General features: G+C 45.3%; 1 long non-coding RNA gene and 1 pseudogene across 1 annotated transcript in view; one reads left to right on the plus strand and one right to left on the minus strand.

The window, feature by feature from the left end:
* The window catches only part of LOC139707261 (uncharacterized), a 214,889-nt gene that overhangs the window by 184,395 nt on the left and 5,308 nt on the right, over nt 1-25,186 (minus strand). The gene's annotated exons all lie outside the window — the stretch shown is intronic.
* Nucleotides 4,184-13,923, plus strand: LOC114082233 (uracil-DNA glycosylase pseudogene; annotated as a pseudogene).

Here is a 25,186-nt window from a genome sequence, read left to right on the forward strand (position 1 = left end):
TTTACATATTAAAACAATCCTCAACAGTTGTTTACCCAATTTAAATTAAACCATATAAATCACGTGAAAAAAAATATTTGGATCCATTTTATCATGAGTGCTCATCATATATGATATATGGACATACATACATTCAAACATATAACACAAAACACAAGTGTGCACACATAATATAATACATACAACACATAACATTATAGTAAAGGCCTTATAACTTTATACAGGTGAAATCTCCATTGCAATGTTTAAAAACTCTATAGTCAAAAAATAGAACTGATCAGCAAAACATTAACCTAGGTCTGTATGAGCTCAAAAAACAAAATAGAACCTCATGATATGGCAAAGGGCAATAATAAAATAGATATTGAAAAAAGCATCCTGGTTCTGTTGCAGATGTAAGAATAGCCAAACTGGAGTTTTGGATATCAGTTGTTATGGATTTGAGCCAAATCATCTTCTTTTTGGTCTGTAGAAATCGCTTTAGTTAATCTTTCTGGAATCCAAATCGGCTGCTGTTCTCCCTGTGGAAACACATAAACAGACCCCCGACTCCAGACAATCACTGGGTCAGGACCTTGGTTAATCTCTCTGGAATCCAAATCGGCTGCTGTTCTCCCTGTGGAAACACACAAACAGACCCCCGACTCCAGACAATTACTGGGTCAGGACCTTTCCATTGTCCTGTTAGAATATCCTTCCAAAGTACCTTGGGCTTATGTACATTTTTTGGACACATATGCCTTTCCGCAGCACTAAGTCCTGATGAATCCAAATTTAAAAAGTTTAGAGTAAAAAGGGTTATTTTAAGTTTATCTTTGGGGAATATATACCCCTTCCCAAACACAGGTATTGTCAGACGGCTATAAACATCCTCAGCATTCAGGTCTTCATTTTTACTATTAAAAAACAGTGCAGCAGCATCACTCCCCAAAAGGTAAGTAAACGTCTTGCCCACCATGGTAAAACTAAATACAGGTCCATACTTCTCATATGCATTTTCTAGGAATTCAATTGGACTTTTCTCAAATGCTATAGCATGCCCAAGGAATGGAATTGGAGAGAAAATGTATGGTGGACTTTTCGTCCCGGCTGGCAGTGGGACCAGGTGACTGACAGCGAGGCGGAACAGATAAACCAGGCTGAGTGTGAAGGCGCAGGCGATCAGCAGCATGGACAGAAGGTTGCCTCCAGTCACCGGCTCCATCGCCTGTCCCAGCACGGACCCGCCAGCCTGCAGAAAGCCCAGCAACACCATCCTGGCCGCCGCTTCGCTCCACCGGAGACACTGGAGGCCGAGGTACCGCTGCTCCTCCGAGCAGACGGAGTGAGAGCAGCTAACAGACGGGCCAGACCTCCAGGTCTCCTACTAAACCCACCACCCACACCCACCGCTCGCCCGCGGGCCACCAAATGCCGCAGTCTGGCTGGGCACAATCAGGAGCCACTTGTCAAAAGAAACTAACTTTATTTTTAGAACCACACACGCCAAACAAAACAGCCTCTCAGGAAAAACCCTCAGAGCCTCAACTGCCACCACCGGCTTTCCACAAGCCTCTCTCTCCCACACACGCTTCTCTCCACCTCCCCCAATCCTCCTGCTCTTGAGGCCGATTGGCTGGGTCATGTGGGCGGAGCCAAAAAAGTCCCCCAATGAGCAGCTCCGTGGTCTGAAAGGGCAGGGAAACAGCCCAATGAGCATCACCGCAGAGGAGCCAATCAGCTAGATGTTGCTGGGGCCGCTGTGAGCCAATCATCAGCCGGCAGCTGGAAGTTTGCTGGGGCCCCTTTGGCTGTGGCTCTCAACACAGAAATGCATTTGATTTATGGGTGTTGATTTTATATCCTGCTACTTTGATGAATTCATTTACTAGTTCTAGAAATTGTCTGGTGGAGTTTTTTGGTCCTCTAGATATAGAATCATATCGTCAGCAAATAGTGCTAATGTAACTTCATCTTTTCCTATACACATCCCTTTGATTTCTTTCATCTATCTAATTGCTCTGGCCAGTGTTTCAAGAATTATATGGAATAGAAGTGGTAAAAGAGGGCACACCTGTCTTGTTCTAGTTTTTATAGGGAATGTCTTCAATTTATCTCCATTTAGAATGATGTTGGCCTGAGGCTTAGCATAGATAGCCTTTATGTTGCTAAGATATATTCCTGTTTTCCCAATTTTTTCTATTGTTTTGAACATAAACGGGTGGGTTATTTTGTCAAATGCTTTTTCTGTGTCTATTGAGATGATCATTTGTTTCTTATCTTTAAGTCTATCAATATGATAAATTATATTTATTGATTTCTATATGTTGAACCAACCTTGCATCCATGGGATGAATCCGACTTGATCATGGTGCACAATATTTTGATATGTTTTTTTATTCGATTTGCCAGGATTTTATTGAGAATATTTGCATCTATGTTCATTAGAGATATTGGTCTGAAGTTTTCTTTGTTTGATGTGTCTTTGCCTGGTTTTGGGATCAGGGTGATATTGGCCTCATAGAATGAGTTTGGAATTACTGCCTCTTTTTCTACTTCCTAAAATAAATTGAAGAGTATTGGTATTAGTTCTTCTTTAAAGGTCTTGTAGAACTCAGCTGGGTATCCATCTGGTCTTGGGCGTTTCTTGGTTGGTAATCTTTTAATGGCTTCTTCTATTTCCTCACTTGATATTGGTCTGTTTAAATTGTCTATATATTCCTGACTCAATCTGGGCAAATCGTATGAGTTAAGAAATTTGTTGATGCCTTCAATGTCTTCTATTTTATTGGAGCATAAGATTTCAAAATAATTTCTAATTATCCTCTGTACTCTGTATTTCTGTAGTGTGTGTTGTGATATTACCTTTTTCATCAGGTATGCAGGTAATTTGAGTTCTCTCTCACCTTCTCTTCATTAGTGTGGTTAAGGGTCTGTCAATTTTATTTATTTTTTCAAAGAACCAAATTTTCATTTTGTCAAGTTTTTTAATTGTTTTGATTTCATTCATTTCAGCTCTAATTTTAATTATTTCTTGCCATCTACTGCTTTTGCTGCTGGTTTATTCTTCTTTTTCTAGGGCTTTGAGATGTAGTGTGAGGTCATTTATTTGTTGACTTTTTCTTTTTTTAAGGAATGAACTCCATGCAATGAATTTTCCTCTTAGTACTGCTTTCATAGTGTCCCAGAGATTTTGATATGTTGTGTCTGTATTCTCATTTACCTCTAAGAATTTTCAAATCTCCTCCTTGATGTCTACTGTGACCTGTTGTTTATTCAGTAGCATATTGTTTAGTCTCCAGGTAATGGAGACTTTAAATTTTTTATTCTGTCATTCATTTCCAACTTCATTCCATTATAATCTGATAAAATGCATGGTAGTATCTCTACTTTTTTGTATTTGCTAAGAGTTGCTTTGTAACATAGTATTTGGTCTATTTTAGAGAAGGATCCATGTGCTGCTGGGAAGAAAGTGTATCTGCTTGATGCAGGTTGAAATGTTCTATATATGTCAGTTAAGTCTAAGATTTGTAGAGCCGATGAATATAATCAGTGAAATTAGTATTAGGGATCAGGTTGACCATTTTGGGTTATGTATGGCCATTATTTGTTTTAGTACAAGTTGAATTAATCACTGTTGGAATGATACTAGGTGGTTGTTGATAAGTTGGTTGGGTGAGGGAAAGAGGATGTTGGGGAACATAATAATAAAGATAACAATAGGAAGTCCTATTATTGTAGGGATAATGAAAGAGGCAAGTAAATTTTCATTCATCTTTTTTTTCATACGGTTTTGTGTTCAATTAATCTAATGTCTTTGGGGGAAGGGTTAGACGGGTACAGATGGTTTGAAATTTTAAGTTGAAATATGAAAATTAGGGCGAGGATCATTGATAAAATTGTAACAAATCATGTTGATGTGTCTAATTGGGGCATCTCATTATGAGGAGATTTTGGCTCCTAATCTTCAACTTAAAAGGTTGATGCTGCTGTAGCTTCCTAATGAATTTATAACATTGGTGAGGATCAATTTTCAAAGTGTTTTAATGGGACCAGATCAAGGATGATTGGCATAAAGCTACAGATTTCAGAACATTGCCCATAGTAAAGCCCCAGCCATGTTGATGTTAAGGTAGCCTGATTAAGTCAACCTGGAATTGCATCCATTTTTAAGCCAAGGGATAGGACCACTCAGGAGTGGAGCATGTCTTCAGATGAAATTAGTATTCACACAGGTAAGTCTACTGGAAGTACTACTCAGTTATCTACTTCCAGAAATCGAGGATCTTCTGGGGCCAGATCCGAGGTTGGAATCATATAGGAGTCAAAACTAAGATCTTCGTAGTCTGTATATTCATAACTTCAATATCACTGATGGCCTATAGTTTTTACCATTAGAGATGGGTCATTAATTTCATCTATTATGTATAGAATACAGAGTGAGGGAAGGGCAATTAAGATGAGAATAATAGCAGGAAGAATAGTTCAGATAGTTTCTACTTCTTGGGCGTCTATGGTACTTGTATGGGTTAGTTTTGTAGTTAATATCAATGAGATAATGTAGAGGACAAGAGAGCTAATTAAGAACACAATTATAAGAGTGTGGTCATGGAAGTGTAGAAGCTCTTCTATAATAGGTCATGTGGCATCTTGAAATCCTAATTCAAGGGAGTATGCCATAGAGATATAAAGGAGTTTAACCTATAAGTTAACTTTTACAAAGTTATGTAATTATTTTAATAATATCTCATGAAGAAAGTCACAATGGTTATGGGGCTGGCTTGAAACTAGTTTTAGGAAGTTCAATTCTTCCCTTTCTTGGTCCAGGCTTTAATAAAAGTTGGTTCTTCAAATGTGTGATAAGGTGGAGGGCACCCGTGTAGTCATTCTAAGTTATTGGGTGTTAACTCTACGGTAAGAACTTCTTGTTTTGATGTGAATGCCTCTCAAATTATAAAAATTATAATTATGATAGCGGTGAGGGAAATAAATGAGCCCATCAAAGATACAGTGTTTCATGCCATGTATCCGTCTGGGTAGTGGGAGTATCGACGTGGTATTCCTGATAATCCCAAGAAGTGTGAGGGAAGAAAGTTAAATTTACCCCTACAAACGTTACAGTAAAGTGGATTTTTAGCTCATATATTATTTATCATATAGCCAGAAAAAATGGGAAATCAGTGAACAAACCCTCCTATGATGGCAAATACGGCTTGTATAGATATGACATAGTGAAAGTGGGCCACAACATAATATGTATCATGTAAGACAATATCTAATGAAGAGTTAGCCAGAATGATTCCTGTTAGCAATGTGGAGAACAGGATCTCCACCTCCCACGGGGTCAAAGAATATAATATTTAGATTTCGATCTGTTAGAAGTATTGTAAGTACTGTGGTCCCCTCCTCTGCCTCAACTAGAAAGGGAGGGGGGTGAGTCTCTCTTGCATCCCTCATACCTGCTCTTTTCCTTCCTCTTGTTATTGTTTTTGTCATGTTTTATTTTGCTTATTGTTTTGTTTGTACCAGAAATTGAAACCCAGAGTGCTTAACCACTGAATGTTGGAAAACCAATATTCCCAGCCCTTTTTTATTGCTTCATATTTTTAAGTCAAATTCTCACTAAGTTGCTTATGACCATGCCAGGTTGCTGAGACTGGCTTTGATCTTCAGATCCTCCTGTCTCAGCCTCCTGTGCTGCTGGGATTGGGGGTGTGCACCACCATGCCGGACTCTTTCTTCCACATTTAAGGGTCCTTGTGATGACTCTGGGACTATCCAGATAATCCTATTTAAAGCTCAGCTCTTTTTTTTCATTACTTAGCATATTCACATGTTCTGAGGATAAAGATGTGAACATCAGTGGGACAGGATTGTTCTACCTCATTTGGAATCCACATGTATCCATCTTCAATCCTTGCAGAAAGTTGTCAGTGAGAGGCCAGCCTCACTTCCACAGACCCCACTGTTAGAGTCTGTAAACAAGTCTGGATGGCGCCTGGCATTTTGCCAGAGAAATGTTAGAGTCTGTAAACATGTCTGGATGGCGCCTGGCGAAATGCCAGAGGGAGTGGTTTGAGAAGTAACAAAAGCAAGCTATTAAGTGTGGAGATTGCTGATTGGTTGACTGATGTATCCAGTTTATGCTAATTAGATAAGCTGTGTGGGATGTATAAATATTGCTCCTGTCCTGCAATAAACGGCTTCTACTCCTGCTGTATCAATCTACACAAATTGTTCATCGTCACCCCTCCGCTTATTATGCAGCCAGCTGGCCTTCGGCACCCCACAAATCCTGCTCTGCAAGCCTTGATAGGGTAGGAGAAGTGATGCTGCTGCACATCCCAGGAGATCCATTTTGCCAACACTAGGGTCCCCACAGTCCTTCTCTGCCTAGGGCAGTCCCTCTGTGGAAAGTGGACTACAGGTGTAGGTCCTGTGTGATTTTCAGATTGGACTGTGGATCTGACCCTTCTCCCCCAGTCAGGAGCACACATTCAGGGTCACGTTCTAACTGCCTGCAGAACTGTGCTCTCTGTTGCAGCCACAGTATCTCTGACAATGTCTCCTGTTTTGACACCCAGCTTTCTGGGTCCTCCCAGAGCTGGCCTGGTGCCCTGCCCCAGTTGGGCTGTGCAGGCCCAGACAGTGTCTCAGCTGAAGACCTAGGACACAGGACCCTGGCCCCAGATAAGCTCTTCTGTCCCACACTTCCTCCTCTTCCAGAAGCCCCCTATCTTCTAGAAATAATGGTCCCTAAAAACTGGGATTCAGCCATCATTTTCTCATGGGAAAAAAATATAGACTTGCTTCATCTAGTGAGATCACATGAGCTTAATAAAGTGGCTGCTGTCACTTGTCAACATGTAGCTCTGGGGAAATTGTGCTTTATTTGTAACATGCTACCAGCTTCCTCCTAGGACTCCTGCCTCTGGTCAGTGAGATAATGGAGGACAATGTGTGGCATGTGTGAGGCTGTCTCCTTTTGTCCCCTCCTTCCTCAGATCCTGTGCTCCTTGCCCAGATCCAGACCACATCAGCATCCATCACACCCAGCTGGTGCAATGTCACTCTGGAGTGTGGGGACCCAGAGGCTGTAGAGGTCCTGAGTGTAACCTGGGGTGTCCAGGGCCCCCCCAGAGACCTGGAGCAGAGAGGGGCACCAGGATCCCCAAACCCCTGCCACTGAGGAAGCCCAATGTCAGCCTCACCTGTGTCCTCAGTAACCCAGTGGACCAGAAAAATGCCACCTTACAGCTCCTTGACCTCTATAGCCCAGGTGAGTGTGCCTGCAAGAGGGAGGGGCACAGGGAGGGCTCAAGTGGCTCTGGAGCCTGAGGGTCCCTGGCTTTTTTGCCGCTGCGTTTATTAACAGCACTGCCTTCTCTTGGTCACTCCAATCTAGCATCCAGCTCATGACTGTCTTTAAATATTCCTCATCTCCATGCCCTTCCCCCTGGGACCAGGGACAGCCTTCCAGGATGTGTCCCACCCCGTCACCATGCCCTGGGTCCAGAGTCGACTTTGGAAAACAGATTGGATTGTGGCCTTTGTGTCATCTGTGGGATCCACCTCCACATAGTCCCCATAGGATGTAGGGCTTAGAAGGTCCTGTGCCCCTGATGGTGGCCTCATCCACACAGGGTCACAGTTGCTTGCTGACCTTCCCTAATGTGTGAAGCCACTGCCGGCTCTGAAGGCACAGATTCTTTAAGGAGCTGCCCACGGCCATCCCCCCTGAGTAGAAACATCCCTTTCTGGGTCTGAGTCCACCCTGAGTGGGATACCATGAGGGCAGAGGACACATCCTTCTCTCCTCTTAGCCCAGGTGTCAGGCTCAGTTCTGGGCAGTTTGCACCCAGTAGGTGTTTCACTGAACCCGAATGACTGGGACCCGTGTGCACCCCGTCCTCTCTCAGTCTTCCTCCAGGGGCTGCTGGAGGAGCCTGACTGGTCAGTGCCAGTCACCACCCCTGGTCATGTGCCCCCCCACCTCCACCCTGGAGTCTCAGAGGAAGTTCAACATGGCCCACCAAACCTCCTGGACTCACGGCTGCCTCCCGGGCTCCCCACCTTGCCCTGCCTCCTGTGCTGTCCGTCCCCTGTGGGACGCTCCCGCCACACTGAGTATCTGTGAAACTCCTGCTGCTCCCCACACACAGGTGACTGTGCATGTCCTTGGGGGTCTCACTGGAGACCTTGGACATGGGTCAACCTCTACTGCAGTGAGATCCTTCACCTGGTGATTGAGAGCTTTTGTCTCTTCCTGATGATGACTCGTGCACTGACCCCACCTTGCTCATCCCCGACTCCCATGCACCACGAAGGACCTGGGCAACTGCTTGAATGAGTGGACCTGCCACGCCCTCCCTCTGCAGCTTCTGCACCAGGCCCCTTCCAAACTTTCTACATCCTCTCTCTCTGTCTCCCTTGTCACTGTGAACCTCATCTTCTCTCTGCCTTAACGTTTTTCACTCTCTCCTTAGGAGGGAAACAGACTCACATGGAGAGCACCCAGCTGTCCTCATGGGAGGCATCCGAATGGGTTACCTGGCTGTGATTTTGATCCTTGCACTTGGAATCTGCCTTTGGATGATGCATGAGAAGATGATGGAGAAGAGAAAAAGCAGTTTGTGTTTCTCCTCCTGGGCCCAGAAGCCTACCTCTCCCCTTGGGCCCTGGGCTCCCCTCCTCCTACATTTTCCTGACAGTAGGTGGGCTTTGTGGAGAAGATGAGGAGGGTAAAGGGGACAGCCTTGGATTCCTGGACTGGGTACAGGTAGAGGTTTCCCTGGAAAATCCAGCTGCAACCTGAGAGGACTCAGGTCCAGGATTGCAGGAGGGCCATAAGGTTGAGGACAATGACATCAACTATGCACAGCAGGTGCAGCAGGAGTCTTGGCAGGACAAGGACAAAATGAGAGCTGGCAAGGTGACCAGCCTGGAGTCCTCTAGGTCACACTGCCCACCCTAGGGCTCCCCAAATCAGGCATGCACTATTTCTTACCCATTGATCTTGACCTATTTATGTAATACCAACATTATTAACAAAGAAAGTCCATCACTGACAAACCTGTGCTGGTTTGTTTAGGGGATTTCATAGGCAGTTCATAGTACTGAGTGTTGATTGTAGGCCAGTACCTCGGGGGCCCCGCTCTCCCTCGGCTGTCCAACGAACACTGTGTCTTGCTTTCCCAGGAATTGATGAACAACATCTGGAAGAGAAGGGGCCTTGCCCTTGGTGTCTACAGTGAGGTCCTTAACCGAGGACAGGCCATGAAAATGGTTTCATTGAAGGAAGCTGCAGAAGCCAGCACTTGGGAGAGACTGTGCTCTGAGCCTGACACACACAGACGCCCACCTACTCCAGGTTCAGTCCAGCTCCAGATGGCCCTGGAGAGTCCCCGTCTTTCTGAGCACACATGGCCCTGTTCCTTCTTGTGACGCCTCCCCAAGCTGCCCTCACACTCAGGACCCTCATGCCAGCCAAGCAAGGGCTCTTCCTCTGTGCTTGACCTGGCCCCTGGCCCCTCTTTTTGAGAAGCCTTCCCAAAGCAAACCCCCCTGACTGTGCAGGTGGCAATCCTCACTCGGCTGTGTCACTGGTCTGTCCTGTGGGAACACCAGCACAGGTGGTGGGACAGTGAAGAGATATGGACCTTACCCAGAGGAGGGAGTCAAGATGGGTTCTGCAGGCTGAACTGGGGGTCGGTGGAGGCAGCATGCATGATGGGAAACCAGACTCCTTTGCAGACCTGGTGTAGGACTCCCTTGGGTGTCAGGCTGTGTGTCTGTGTGTGTCTGTGTGTGGGGGGGATGGGTATGGGGTGTTGGGGAAGTGTCTAATACACAGGAGACACGGGGCCATAGCTCACCTGAACTTAAGCTGTTGCCTATTGCAAACTCATCTTCATGTCAAGTGCAAAAAGGAATCCACATTCCTCAGGCTGTCCTCAGCCTGCTCTTCTCCTGGCTCTGACCCCAACACAGGGTTTGTCTTAGGAAATCTACATCAACACCCCCTGCCTTGGGTGAAGACCCTTGGGGAGAGTGGGTGTGCAGTGCCCCCCACATCCCCTTAGTGAGGCTGCTGTGGGCTCTGATGTGCGAAGCTGTGGGAAGTTCTGATTCAGCCCTCTACAGGCCTCCTCCTGACCCTCACCCCCTGAGGCCCTTCTGGCCTCAAGTGCCGGGTTTCTGTTCTTGCGACTAAAAGGCTCAGGGGTCACTCTAGTTAAAATGGGCTAACTGGGCTGCACGAAATAACCACAAAAGAGACACAAATACCTTTTTCATTGGGGTTGCTGTGATGGCTCCTCTGACCTTAAGGGTCCACAGAAAGAGAGAGAGAGAGAGCACCCACTGACCCCTTTTATTGAGAAGCTATTGAAATGAGACAAGGGGTCACCTTTCAGGGGGCTGAGTCTATCTTCATGATGTCCACTGTCAGCAGGTTGACTGACATCTGGGTAGGCCACACCAAGGGTACAGTAAGAGAAGGGGACACACACAAGGCACTTCCATGGAAGATTCTATCCTAAACAGGGCAAGGGGTTATATTACAAAGGAACAGGTGAGCATAGCTTCACCCATGGGGCTGTAGCAAGACACACCCATTTCTGTGACTGAGCACCTCAGCACCCAGCTAGGGAGTGTAACTCAGTCACCCATAAGGTTGGCCTCCCACACTCAAGCCCAAAGTCAGCTCCTCTGTGCTCACCCACATCTCTTTGCCTGCGTTCTCCCTGTTCCTGACCCACTCTCACCCCTACCTGCTGAAATCCTTCCATCTTCCCAAATCTCTCTTCTCAGCCTCCTGTTCTATGGAGCCTGTCTGGACCCCAGAGTTTTGGACATAGGCTCTCCCGAATTTGGCCTCTTTCAACATTTGAAAATCCTTCAGGCCCCTGCCACAGTCTGTCCTGGATGGGAGTCATTTCTTATCCCCTGGATTAAGCTAGGGCTTCCTCAGAAGGGACTGGGGGAGGCCAATGCCCAGGAGAACACATGCCTCTTGTCATGAAGGATCTTGACCCTTCTCCCCATTCACTTGGGCCTTGAGCACATGAAATCAAATGAGGGTGTTCTTCATAAAGGGCCCTCAGCTACAGCCAGCAAGAAATTGAGAACGTTGGTTTTATAACAGCAAAGAACAGAATTATGATAACAACCTAATGAGCGAGAAATGGATTCTGTCTTAGAGTCTTCAGAAGGGAACACAACCTGGGGACACCCTGACTTTATTCCACATCAGATCTTGACCTCCAGGTCAGGGATACAATAAGCTGGTGCCATGTCAAGACACTGACGCTGTGGTGATTGACTATGGCAGAAGGAACAGATGTCATTCCATTTATGGTTTCAAATACTTTGGGTCCTCCAGAGTCTCTGGCCTGGGAGTCTCCACTGGGCTCCATGTTGACAAATCTGACTCTTCACATGGCATCTCCAGCCATGGCTGCCTCCTCCTCATGAAGGCACATGCTTCCCTCAGAGCAACCCTCACACCCTGCTCTGACAGGACTTCTGCTTCTTTCCCACCACCCCTGGGCCACTCGAGGACAGTGAGTTTGCTTCTTTCTTTGTGCTCCAAAGTGCTGGCACGCAGTAGGCACTCATTACAGGTGTGTTCCATGGAGGTGACCTGAGGGTGGAGGGCCTCCTGTCAGAAAACCCCACCTGCAGTTTGGCCCTCAGCCACGAGGTGGCGCTGCAGGTGGCTTTGAGTGACACTTGGGCAGAGGCTGCAGGTGATTCTGGAGGAGTATGGAGTCTCTTGGTTTCTCTCTTAGAGTATCCACAGGGCAGGTAGATGTGAGAGCCAGAGAAACCCAAGGTAAGAGAATGACATCTGGAAAGTGGAGCCAGGTGAGATCCCCCGAATATCCCCAGAGGAATCCAATATGTATAGATAATTCACAAAACAGAAAATACCACCAGCTAACACACATTGGGGAAACTTCCATGTCCCTGAGGGGATGGCAGATCCATAGCTGGGGCTGAAGTTCCACTGTGAGAATGTGTGACTCAGTGATTGAAAGCCTGGTCCCAGGGCGATATATGCCCAGGTAAGAACTCGGGGGTCCTGCAGTGGGAGGGGTCAAGGCTTGGCTCCTTAAATTCCAGTCTCTGCTGGGGCTGAGAGAATTGCTTGGGTGGGATGGGGTCAGTTCCCACTGGGGATCCTTGAGAACCCAGTGTGTCTGACCTTAGCTCTTATCATCCAGCGAAGAGATTTCTGAACTGAAACTGCATCAAGGAGAGGAGAGTCAGGGCGCTCCCTCCCCAGCCCCCTGAAGACAGACCCTGAGAGTGGAGGTGGGTGCCTGGGGGAGGGGACGGGGAGTCAGGTGCTTTCCTGGGGCTGGAGGCTGGTTCAGGTGGGGAGCACTCAGCCCTGGAGAGGATTTCCAGCCCCTGGAAGTGGAGCCTGCATTGAAGGACTGAGAAGGGTCTCAGCAAACCCTGGTTAGGACGGTTTCCCCTTTCCACCTTCTCTTCCTTCCCCTTCTGAGCTGGCCTACTCTTCTGTAGGTGGGGTGCTCACCCCTGCCTCTCAGCTCAGATTGGAGATGGCCTGAGCTGATGGACCACAGAGATTTGTAACCTAGAGGTCACCTCTAGGTCCTCATCTCCAGCATTCACAGCTGGGCACCTGCCTGGCTCTGGGGGTGGAGCCTGGTGTCCCCTCCCTCCTGTGTGACCTTGGGCACAGGCCTCATCAAAGTGTTATAAAAACTAAATGACCCAGGTGTGTGGCATGTGCCTGTAGTCTCACCACTCAGGAGGCTGAGATGGGAGGATTTCCTGAGCCCAGGAGTTTGAGACCAGTAACATAGTGAGATCCTGTCTTTAAACAGAGAGAGTCCAGGCATGATGGTGAATGGTAATTCCAGCAGGTTGAGAGGCTGAGGCAGGAGGATTGCAAGTTGAAAGCCAGCTTCAAGCAATTTAGTGAGGCCCTAAGCAACTTAGTGAGATCCTGTCTCTAAATAAAATATTTTTAAAAGGCTGGGGGTCCAGTGTGGTGGCACTGGCCCGTAACCCCCGCAGCTCTGGAAGCTGAGGCAGGAGGATCAGGAGTTCAAAGCCAGCTTCTAAAAGAACTCAGTGAGACCCTGTCTCTAAATAGAATACAAAATAGGTCTGGGGATGTGGCTCTGTGGTTGAGTGCCCCTGAGTTCAACCCCTGGTACCAAAAAAGAAAAAAAAAAAAACAAGACAAACATACAAACAAAAAACAACCCGGAAGGGTTGGGGTGCTGGAGAGAGAAAAGTGAAATAAACCATGCCTCATGCCGGGTGCTGTGGAGGGAGTGGAAGAAGCCCCTCAGCGAACAGTTTGGGAAACCATGATTTATAGAGCTAATGGGATCTGTCGCAGAAGAATGAAGACATTATACTGTTTATCCACCTCCACACCCAGCCTTCACATGGACCCAAACATGTGACATGAGAGATGTGAAGGTTGTCATCCTGGGTCAAGGTCCTTGTGATGGACCCAGTCAGGCTCATGGGCTCTGCTTTAGCGTCTAGAGACCTGTTCCACCTCCACGCAGTTTGGAAAATATTTATGAAGAGCTGTCTACAGACTTACAAGGTTTTGTTCATCCGGGTCACGGAGGTTTATCACGATGTCCTCCTGCTCAATGCTGTGCTCACTGTCTGGGCCCATCAAGCCCCTAAGTCATGTAAGGAGGAGGCTGGAGCAGTTCCCTGATGCAGTGTGGCCTTGGCTGAATCAGAATTTGAAGGCCTGTCTTCCTGCTCTGGGGTTCTTCTGCTCAGAAGTGCCATCGACAGGAAGCAGCCTCCTGTACAGCAGACTGCCCATCCATCCCTGCTGTCTGTGTAGAGCAGGTTCTTTGGGTATAAATGTTTTTCTAAAGCCAATGAGCTGCTGCAGAAATCTATTAAGAAGCCCATGACTGGAAGGAGCTGTGACCTTGCACCGAGGGGGAGGGGTGTCCCTTCTTCTACAGGGGTGGTTTTGAGAAGCTTCTGTTGAAGTATTTGTCAGTTATGAAGTCACCGAAAATTTCCTTCTTTTTTTGGGGGGGCAGATACTGGGGATGGAACTCAGGGGCACTTGACCATGGAGCCACATCCCCAGCTCTATTCTGTGTTTTATTTAGAGACAGGGTCTCCCTGAGGTGCTTAGTGCCTTGCTTTTGCTGAGGCTGGCTTTGAACTCTGGATCCTCCTGCCTCAGCCTCCTGAGCTGCTAGGATTACAGGTGTGTGCCACCACACCTGGTGAAAATGTCCTTATTCTTAAGTGCCTGTATAAGGGGAGAGGGCTTTCATAAAGCAACAGAGAACCAGGCAGCCCAGCCAGGGACATCAGAGATAGACTTCAACCATTTCTTCCTTTGAACACTCCAGGCACAGTGAGATGAAGACCCAAGGTGGCAAAGGTGGCAGAGCCTAAAGTAAGCACATTTCTCATAAGAAAGATGAGGTCCAATACTGGGTTCTCCCAACCTAGGTGCCCTTCAACAGATGAATGGATAAAGAAACTGCGGTATGTATACATGATGGAATATTATTCAGTCTTAAAGAAGAATGAAATCGATTAGAGGGATCCAACATGGCGGCCGGCAAGGAAGCAGCACTTTCAGTATCTCCACATTAACCGGATCAGAAACACCCATTAAAACAGCTACATTCTACCTACTGAGGAACTTCTAGCAAAATTCCGCTGAAAGGAGACCTGCCAGGAATTAGTAAGTTATATTAGAGGTGACAGTTGGCCCCAGACAAGTGAATCTTGGCCGGCCATGCGGGCGCAGAGGTCCAATCCCGCAGCCACCACCCAACCGGCTCTGCAAGCGGTCCCCGGCGGCCCGGGGCAGTGAGAAGGGTCCCCGCCTGGCCCGGCAGACGGCCCCCGCCATCCCGGCTCTCCTGGCGGCCCCGCTCACTCTGTGATCGGCCACCCCGCCCACCCGGCTCTTAGCCACGAGGCCGCTGCCTACCGGGTTCTACAAGCGGCCCCCGGCGGCCAGCGCAGAGAGAAGGGTCCCCACCTGGCCTGGCAAACGGCCTGCACCCTCCTGGCTCTGCTAACGGCCCCGCCCACCCGGCAAACAGCCCCCCCCCACCGCCCTCCTGGCTCTGCTGGCGGCCTCGCCCCCAGCCAGCGCAGGCTCGGCTCTGCAGGCGTCCCCCGGCGGCCCACGCAGCGAGAAGGGTCCCCGCCTGGCCCAGCAGACGGCCTGTGCCCTCCCAGCTCTGCTAACGCCCCGCCCGCCCGGCTAACGGCCCCCTGCCCGCCCGGCTCTGCAAACGGCCCCGCCCACCCGGCAAACGGGTTCCCCGCCCGCGGCCAGCGCAGGCCCGGCTCTGCAGGCGGCCCCCAGTGGCCCCGTGTGGCGAGAAGGGTCCCCGCCCGGCAGACGGCCTGTGCCCTCCCGGCTCTGCTAACGGCCCCCCCCCCACTGCAAACGGCCCAGCCCACCCGGCAAACGGCTCCCCCCCCCCGAGACGACTTGAAGGAAATCTAACCAAGCCTTTATGAAATAGCGAACTGGGAACTAAAACCAGAGATTGTGTCAGACCAGAGACAAGCCAGTTCCACCCCTCCCTTCGGACACTCCAGCAAGGAGGCAGGGGCCCGCCATAGCAGAGAGGGGAAGTCACCAAAGTTCGGCCAAAGAGATTCCTTCCCAGCGGAATCTACTTTAGCAGGTGTGTGACTCCCACCCGCATCAGATACAAACAACCGGGAAACTTCAAAATCTCTCCGTGGGCGTGACCGTAAGGGCCAAAGGACTCCAGACCCCCAACTCCCAATACTGCCAGTGACGTGGGCGTGACTGTAGGGGCGGAGGGAAGCAGAGAAGACTCCCCACCCCCAACTCCCCCAACCGCCAACTGAGAGGGCGTGACGGTAGGGGCGGAGGGAAACAGAGGACACTCCAGACCCCCAACTCCTCCTACCACCAGCGGAGTGGTCGTGATTGTAGGGGCTGAGGGAAGCAGAGGGGATCCTCGACCCCCAACTCCCATTACCACCAGTGGCGACACCAACGGTCTTAGCCGCCAGACTCCAAAGGTGTGCCCACCAAAGGGGTCCGGAAAAATTAAACTATTGACTCCCAGAACACAGCTCCACAGCACTGGGGCTTAGATGAATGACAGAGAGAGTGCTCAGTCGTTAGGGAAATAGAGCACCCAGAGGGGCTGAAAGTGTAACCAAATCCTTGGAGAACCTCCTCCGGTGCACAGGACCTGGCTGGCTGGAAGGAGGAAGGGGAGGAGGGGCCGTAGAAGTGAAACGGCTCTGGACCAACAGGATTGAGAGACTCCCAGGAGCCGCCTTACAGGGATTGCTGTTGACACATTGAGGGCAAATCTCAGCCCGGAGGGCACAGCTTTGCCTACGGGAAGAGAAGAAAATGGATCTCTAAGACCTAATTTTATTTCTTATTTTATTTTATTTTTTCTCTCCCTTTTTCCCTCTTTCTCTCCCCTTCCAAGTTTTATTGTTCTTTCCATTCTCCTCTATGCTATCTAACTCCCCCTCCTTCTTTCTTTTCAAGAGCACCTTCCTTCCCCTTCCCCCCAACTTTCATCCCAAGCATTACGTCCTCCATTTCGTGTAACTGTCTAAATGCAAACAGGTGAATGTTTCGAGGCCATCTATAGTGCTCCTAAATACCTAGCTACTACCAACACCCTGATCCAATTGACGGTTAGCATCCCCCTTCAGTAGAGCAATCTTCTAAAGTAGCCAAGACATACTAACCCTTATACCTTCATAGCACCTAACCTAAAGTCCTAAGAACAAAAAACAAATCACTATATGCATACAAAATCCGGAAGCCCTTTATAAATTGAATGAATCAGCTCTAAAGTACAATAAAGCCCAACATCTATAGGCATAATCTCCCACCACAAAGGAGAGACAACAGATATAAACAAAGCCAAAACAAATGTATAGGAGAAAGCAGTTACAAAGCAGTCAAACAGAGCTGGAAAGTAACGTGAACAACATGAAAAAACCAGGGAAAAAAGGAGTACAGATAATGCAGGACAACTTAAATCTACAGGAGGACCTAGAAGCATCAGAAATATGGACAGGGAAAGAAATCAAGGCATACCTAACTCAGATGGAACGGAATTTTAGAGAAGACATGAGACAGCAAATCCAAGAATTGAAAGTATATTTTGAAAACCAACTAAACAAACAAATTCAAACTGCAAAGAACGAGCTTTACCAGGAGATAGAGATCTTTAAAAAAAACCAAACAGTGATTTTAGAAATGCAAGAAACCATAAACCAGATTAAAAATGCTAACGAGAATATTACAAATAGACTAGATCAAGTAGAAGTCAGAACATCAGATAATGAAGACAAAGTTTATCAACTTGAAAAGAATATAGTCAACACTGAAAAGATGCTTAAATCTCACGAGCAATCTATCCAACAGATATGGGATCTCATCAAAAAACCAAATTTGAGAGTCATTGGGATAGAAGAAGGCACAGAGATTCAAGCCAAAGGAATGGACAACCTATTGAATGAAATAATCCTAGAAAACTTCCCAGAGATGAAAGATGGAACGGATTGCCAAATCCTGGAAGCCTACAGGACCCCAAACATCCAAAACTGTAATAGGCCAACTCCAAGACATATAATTATGAAGATAGCCAACATACAGAACAAGGAGAGAATATTAAAAGCTACGAGGGAAAGGAGGCAGATTACATTCAGGGGTAAACCAATTAGGTTAACGGCTGATTTTTCATCACAGACTTTGAAAGCGAGAAGATCCTGGAACAATGTATTTCAAACGCTGAAAAATAATGGATTCCAACCAAGAATACTGTATCCAGCAAAATTAAGCTTCAGGTTTGACAATGAAATTAAAATTTTTCACGATAAACAAAAGCTAAAAGATTTCGCAGCCAGAAAACCAGCACTGCAAAGCATTTTGGGCAAAATTCTACAAGAAGAGGAATGGAAAAACAGTGCCCAAAACCAACAGCGGGAGGTATCTCAGTAAAGGGGGAGGAAAACAACCAAAAAGTAAAAACTAGCCAAACTAAAATAAATAAATAAATAAACATGACTGGAAGTACAAATCATATTTCAATTGTAACCTTAAATGTTAATGGACTAAACTCACCAATCAAGAGACACAGGCTGGTAACCTGGATCAAAAAAATAAATCCAACAATATGCTGCCTTCAGGAGACTCATATGATAGGAAAAGACATACACAGGCTGACGGTGAAAGGTTGGGAAAAATCATACCACTCACATGGCCCTCGGAAGCAAGCAGGAGTGGCCATACTCATATCAAATAAAATCAACTTCAAACCTAAGTTAATCAAAAGGGATAAAGAAGGACACTATATCCTGTTAAAAGGAACTATTCACCAACAAGACATAACAATTATCAATTTATGTGCACCAAATAATGGTGCAGCAACGTTCATAAAACAAACTCTCCTCAAGTTCAAGAGTCAAATAGACCACAACACAATAATTATGGGTGACTTCAACACACCGCTCTCGCCATTAGACAGATCCTCCAGACAAAAGCTGAATTAAGAAACTATAGAACTCAATGACACAATCAATAACCTAGACTTAACCGACATATATAGAATATATCAACCATCATCAAGTGGATACACGTTCTTCTCAGCAGCACATGGATCTTACTCAAAGATAGATCATATATTATGCCATAGGGAAACTCTTAGTAAATATAAAGGAGTGGAGATAATACCATGCACCATATCTGATCATAATGGAATGAAACTGGAAATCAATGAAAAAAGAAGGAAGGAAAAATCCTGCATCACATGGAAAATAAACAATATGTTACTGAATGATCAATGGGTTACTGTGGTGAGCCGTTCTAATTAGACCGTGGTCGCCATTACAAGATGGCGCTGGCTCCACTGTGGTCTGTAACAAACAACTCCTTATTTGGGAGAGTTGGCGCATGGTTTTTCACCACCCTATGAGAAAGCTCCACGTGGCAGCTTTGAATTGGGGCTTGAGATGCTTTATTAAGGCTGGGAGGGGCATCCGAGGGTTAGAAGAAGAAATATCAAGGACCTGAATAAACTGCTGAAAGAAGATTCCTGAGTTGCGTCTTCCTTGCGGGCAAGGGGTCGCGACAGGTTACAGAAGACATAAAGGAGGAAATCAAAAAATTCTTAGAGATAAACGACAATTCAGACACAACATACCGGAATCTATGGGACACAATGAAAGCAGTTTTAAGAGGGAAATTCATTTCCTGGAGTTCATTCCTCAAAAAAAGAAAAAACCAACAAATAAACGAACTCACACTACATCTCAAAACCCTAGAAAAGGAAGAGCAAAACAACAGCAAATATAGCAGAAGACAAGAAATAATTAAAATCAGAGCGGAAATCAACGAAATTGAAACAAAAAAAAACCATTGAAAAAATTGATAAAACTAAAAGTTGGTTCTTTGAAAAAATAAATAAGATCGACAGACCCTTAGCCATGCTAACGAAGAGAAGAAGAGAGAAAACTCAAATCACTAACATACGGGATGAAAAAGGCAATATCACAACAGACACTACAGAAATACAGAAGATAATTAGAAAGTATTTTGAAACCCTATATTCTAATAAAATAGAAGACAGTGAAGACATCGATAAATTTCTTAAGTCATATGAGCTGCCCAGATTGAGTCAGGAAGACACACACAATTTAAACAGACCAATAACAAAGGAAGAAATAGAAGAAGCCATCAAAAGACTACCAACCAAAAAAAGCCCTGGACCAGATGGGTATACAGCGGAGTTTTACAAAACCTTCAAAGAAGAATTAATACCAATACTTTTCAAGCTATTTCAAGAAATAGAGAAAGAAGGAGCTCTTCCAAATTCATTCTATGAGGCCAACATCACCCTGATCCCGAAACCAGACAAAGACACTTCAAAGAAAGAAAACTACAGACCAATATCTCTAATGAACATAGATGCAAAAATTCTCAATAAAATCCTGGTGAATCGAATAAAAAAGCATATCAAAAAAATTGTGCACCATGATAAAGTAGGATTCATCCCTGGGATGCAAGTTTGGTTCAATATACGGAAATCAATAAATATTATTCACCACATCAATAGACTTAAAGATAAGAACCATATGATCGTCTCGATAGATGCAGAAAAAGCATTCAACAAAGTACAGCATCCTTTTATGTTCAAAACACTAGAAAAACTGGGGATAACAGGAACTTACCTCAACATTGTAAAAGCTATATATGCTAAGCCTCAGGCTAGCATCATTCTAAATGGAGAAAAACTGAAGGCATTCCCGCTAAAATCTGGAACAAGACAGGGATGCCCTCTCTCACCACTTCTATTTAATTTAGTCCTTGAAATACTAGCCAGAGCAATTAGACAGACAAAAGAAATTAAAGACATAAAAATAGGAAAAGAAGAACTTAAAATATCACTATTTGCGGACGATATGATCCTATACTTAGAAGACCCAAAAGGGTCTACAAAGAAACTACTAGAACTAATAAATGAATTCAGCAAAGTGGCAGGATATAAAATCAACACGCATAAATCAAAGGCATTCCTGTATATCAGTAACAAAACTTCAGAAATGGAAATGAGGAAAACCACCCCATTCACAATATCCTCAAAAAAAATAAAATACTTGGGAATCAACCTAACAAAAGAGGTGAAAGGTTTATACAATGAAAACTACAGAACCCTAAAGAGAGAGATAGAAGATCTTAGAAGATGGAAAAATGTACCCTGTTCATGGATAGGCAGAACCAACATCATCAAAATGGTGATATTACCCAAAGTTCTCTACAGGTTCAACGCAATGCCAATCAAAATCCCAACGGCATTTCTGGTAGAAATAGATAAAGCTATCATGAAATTCATATGGAAAAACAAAAGACCCAGAATAGCAAAAGCAATTCTAAGCAGGAAGTGTGAATCGGGAGGTATAGCGATACCAGATTTCAAACTGTACTACAGAGCAATAGTAACAAAAACAGCATGGTACTGGTACCAAAACAGGCAGGTGGACCAATGGTACAGAATAGAGGACACAGAGACCAATCCACAAAATTACAACTTTCTTATATTTGATAAAGGCGCTAAAACATGCAATGGAGAAAGGATAGCATCTTCAACAAATGGTGCTGGGAAAACTGGAAATCCATATGCAACAAAATGAAGCTGAACCCCTTTCTCTCGCCATGCACAAAAGTTAATTCAAAATGGATCAAGGAGCTAGATATCAAATCAGAGACTCTGCACTTGATAGAAGAAAAAGTTGGCTCCGATCTACACATTGTGGGGTCGGGCTCCAAATTCCTTAATAGGACGCCCAAGCACAAAAGTTAATAACTAGAATCAACAAATGGGACTTACTCAAACTAAAAAGTTTTTTCTCAGCAAGAGAAACAATAAGAGAGGTAAATAGGGAACCTACATCCTGGGAACAAATCTTTACTCCTCACACTTCAGATAGAGCCCTAATATCCAGAATATACAAAGAACTCAAAAAATTAAACAACAAGATAACAAACAACCCTATCAACAAATGGGCCAAGGACCTGGACACTTCTCAGAGGAGGACGTACAATCTATCAATAAGTACATGAAAAAATGCTCACCATCTCTAGCAGTCAGAGAAATGCAAATCAAAACCACCCTAAGATACCATCTCACTCCAGTAAGATTGGCAGCCATTATGAAGTCAAGCAACAATAAGTGCTGGCGAGGATGTGGGGAAAAGGGTACACTTGTACATTGCTGGTGGAACTGCAAACTGGTGCTGCCAATATGGAAAGCAGTATGGAGATTCCTAGGAAAGCTGGGAATGGAACCACCATTTGACCCAGCTATCGCCCTTCTCGGTCTATTCCCTGAGGACCTTAAAAGAGCATACTATAGGGATACTGCCACATCAATGATCATGGCAGCACAATTCACAATAGCTAGACTTTGGAAACAACCCAGATGCCCTTCAATAGATGAATGGATTAAAAAACTGTGGCATTTATACACAATGGAGTATTACGCAGCACTAAAAAATGACAAAATCATGGATTTTGCAGGGAAATGGATGGCATTAGAGCAGATTATGCTAAGTGAAGCTAGCCAATCCTTAAAAAACAAATGCCAAATGTCTTCTTTGATATAAAGAGAGCAACTAAGATCAGAACAGGGAAGAAGAGCATGAGGAAAAGATTAACATTAAACAGAGACGAGTGGGGGGAGAGAAAGGGAGAGAGAAGGGAAACTATGGAAATGGAAGGAGACCCTCATTGTTACACAAAATTACATATAAGAGTTTGTGAGGGGAAAGGGAAAAAAAAAAACAAGGGAGAGAATTAAACAACAGCAGATGGGGTAGAGAGGGAAGATGGGAGGGAAGGGGAGGGGGGATAGTAGGGGATAGGAAAGGTAGCAGAATACAACAGTCATTAATATGGTATTATGTAAAAATGTGGATGTGTAACCGATGTGATTCTGCAACTTGTATTTGGGGTAAAAAATGGGAGTTCATAACCCACTTGAATCAAATGTATGGAAGATGATATGTCATGAGCTTTGTAATGTTTTGAACAACCAATTAAAAAAAATTACAAGAAATAAAAGAAAAAAAGAAGAATGAAATCATGGCATTTGCGGGTAAGTGGGTGGAACTGGAGTCCACCATGCTAATTGGAATTAGCCAATCCTAAAGAATCAAAGGCTGAATGTTTTCTCTGATATGTGGATGCTAATTCACAATGGGGGGTGTAGTAGAGAGGTACTTTGGATTAGACAGAGGAGAGTAAAGGGAGGGGAGGGAGTATGGGGTAGGAAGGGCAGCAGAATGAATTGCACATTATCACCTATGCGCCTATGTTGATTTAATTCTACATCATGTAGAATTATATGGAGAATGAGAAGTTGTACTCCACTTATGTATGAGGTGTCAAAATGCATTCTACTGTCAAGAATAACTAATTAGAACAAATTAAAAAAAAATATTGGGTTTTCTCCGATCTCTTACCTCTGTGGTTCAGGAGGGAAGAGATGCACCTTTTTGGTGCTTTCTGTGAGCATTTTTAGCTGAAAGGTTAGACTCTAAATTACAGGGTCTTTGGTGGTTTGGCTTAGAAAAGGCCACTTCATCTCTGCAGGGGCCTCCAGGCCATTTCCTGGAGGAAGCTCTAGGACATTTTGCAAGTTTCAAGGAATGTGGCCCCCAGACTAAGGATCAGTTTCCTGATTGTGGGAGAAGATGGTTCTATTTTTTCTTTTCACATGGGGACGGATTGCCAGATTCTTCTAATATGGATTGGCATCACTTGGAATTTTTTTCCTGCAACATTGGAGAATTTCACATATTTGTAAAATATGCAGCTACATATTTTTTTTTAAAGGAAAATCTCTACAGGTCTGGATTTCCATGGAGATTTGGTTTTTGCTGTTAGCTGGGTTAAAGACTTAACCCTGCATAAGTTTGATAAGTTTGGTAGTAAAAGATTGTGGAAGTTTTGCAAAAAAAAAATAATAATAATAAGAAGAAGAATTCATAATGTGAATAGGCAAGTACATTAAAGTACACATTTGTATTTGATTCTTTCAATGTAAATGGGTTACAGTGGCTGTAGACAGGAGCTAGCTGGAGGAACAGTGATGTCTATCAGCTGTTTCCTGTTCCTAGTTTTTTTTTTTTTTTTTAAGGAGAATTAGGAAAATGCAGTTCTACAGGGGGTGCCGGTGGCTCTGGTCTAGTAGCAGACGGCATTTCTTTTCTTTCTTTCTTTTTTTTTTCTTGTTCCAGGGGCACTTAACCACAGAACCACATCCCCACATCTCCACACCCCACAGTCCTTTTTATTTTTCATTTTAAGACAGGGTCTCCTTAAGTTGCTGAGGCTGGCTTTGAATTTGGCAATCCTCCTGCCTCAGGCCTCCCACTCCCAGGGATGGGGGATGACAGGTATGTGCCCTCATGCCCTGCAGCAGCCAGCAATTTTGAAACTGAAGTTACAAATCCAGGTAAAGGATTCCAGTTTAAAGAAGAATATGTGTGAATATTTGTTGAGCATCCGCTAGTGACCTCACGGAGCATGTGTGTGGGCCTTGGTTACTAAACCACAAGCACATGAGCTCATAGGCAAGCTGACCAGTATGCTGTCCAGGGTCATTCAAAGAATTGTTGAAAAATTACATGCAGACGTGGTTATGCCTCGGGTGTGACCCAGTCTTTCCCAGAGCAGCTGGCTGTGGAACCAGCTCATCCATCTTCTAGCCTAAAAGGCACTGGACAGCACAGAAGCTCTGCTGGTCAGGAAGAGTCCAGCCCCAGGATCAGAGTGATGAACAAGCCACCCTGCAGACAGGTATTTTCATTCGGGTTGGGAAGTTTCAGGGTGTTCCTGAACATGCAGGAATTGTCCCAGCACCCAACATCCCAGGGTCTGTGCCCAACTATTCTCCTTGCTGCTGGGAGGAGAGCTCATTATGGGAAGAAAAAATCTTGGTTTGCAGGTCCAGCAGAAGAGAAATATTTTCAGAGACAGGTTCTCAGAGAAATCAGTAGTTAGGAAACCACAGGCCCTGAGTGGACAATGTATGTGGAGCCTTTCAGTAAGGGCCTGTGTGGGAAGAAACAAGAAGAATGCAAAGGGCACAGGGGGACCTCATCTAGGGAGCAGACAGGCAAAGTGTCGCAAGGGGGGAAAATTGTGACATAAGCAGTCGAGGGGAGAAACAAAGAATGTCCACATGCTTCTGCCCCTTTCAATGCATTATTCACTCAAATCACTCAATACAATTCACTCTATAGGTTCTTAATCAAGAAAATGACAGTTGTTAATGCTAGGCACTGCAATAGACAGGATCCATTCACAGCAAATAATTCTAGATTAATTAATTCACAGCAAACAATTCTAGATTAATTCTAAGCACTGCAGAACACTTAATCATGACAGGCTAATGACATACATTCCCTCTGCATGCTGAGTTCAAAAGTCTTAAGCCTGAGGCTTTATATCCAGCAGATGCACACTCACTCAGACTGAGGTGACCAGGTCCGGAAACAAGACAGGCTTTTCCTGGCTTGGAATGGATGACCTGTTGAGAAGAGGGTAATAGGGAGGAGTTGTGACTCTCACCAGGGTCCAGACAAGGGGGTAGAGTTTGAGAGCAGTGAGGATCACAAAGAGGATTAGGAAACAATG

This window comes from Marmota flaviventris, chromosome 10, assembly GCF_047511675.1.
Source record: "Marmota flaviventris isolate mMarFla1 chromosome 10, mMarFla1.hap1, whole genome shotgun sequence".
NCBI lineage: Eukaryota > Metazoa > Chordata > Mammalia > Rodentia > Sciuridae > Marmota > Marmota flaviventris.